We start from the raw sequence: 493 nt of genomic DNA on the forward strand, positions 1-493 counted from the left end.
GCGGGACGGTGAGCAGGGGGAGATGGGGGTCACGGGGGCCAGGGTGGGCCGTGGGGCCATGTTCTCATGGAAGGATCTGCCATGGGGTGCAGTGCCACGGGGACAAATTGTCACGGAGGGTTTTGCCGAGGAGACACACGTCATGAAGGGGGTCTTGCATGGGGACATGACACGAGGTGCAGTGCCAGGGGGACAAATATCATGGAGGGTGCTGCCATGGGGTGTAGTGCCGTGGGGACGCGTGTCATGGAGGGCTGTACCATGGGCTGCAGTGCTATGGGGTCATGTCATGGAGGGTTCTTCCATGGGGATATGTGCCATGGGGGGGCATCTGCCATGGGGACCTGCCATGAAGTGCAGTGCTATGGGGACACATTGCCATGAAGGCTTTGCCATGGGGCACAGTGCCACAGGGCCATGTGCCACAGCCCCACATCCAGGCAGGGACCTGTCCCGCGGTGGCGCAGTGCCCCGGGGACCCCTGTGATGGAGT

At 62.9% G+C, this 493-nt stretch overlaps 1 protein-coding gene across 1 annotated transcript in view; it reads left to right on the forward strand.

Moving 5' to 3' along the window:
* Positions 1 to 493, forward strand: part of CABP4 (calcium binding protein 4) — a gene marked incomplete at its 3' end in the record, with an annotated part of 1,770 nt that overhangs the window by 898 nt on the left and 379 nt on the right. The gene's annotated exons all lie outside the window — the stretch shown is intronic.

Source organism: Mesitornis unicolor, unplaced genomic scaffold (assembly GCF_000695765.1).
Source record: "Mesitornis unicolor isolate BGI_N332 unplaced genomic scaffold, ASM69576v1 scaffold28682, whole genome shotgun sequence".
Classification (NCBI taxonomy): domain Eukaryota; kingdom Metazoa; phylum Chordata; class Aves; order Mesitornithiformes; family Mesitornithidae; genus Mesitornis; species Mesitornis unicolor.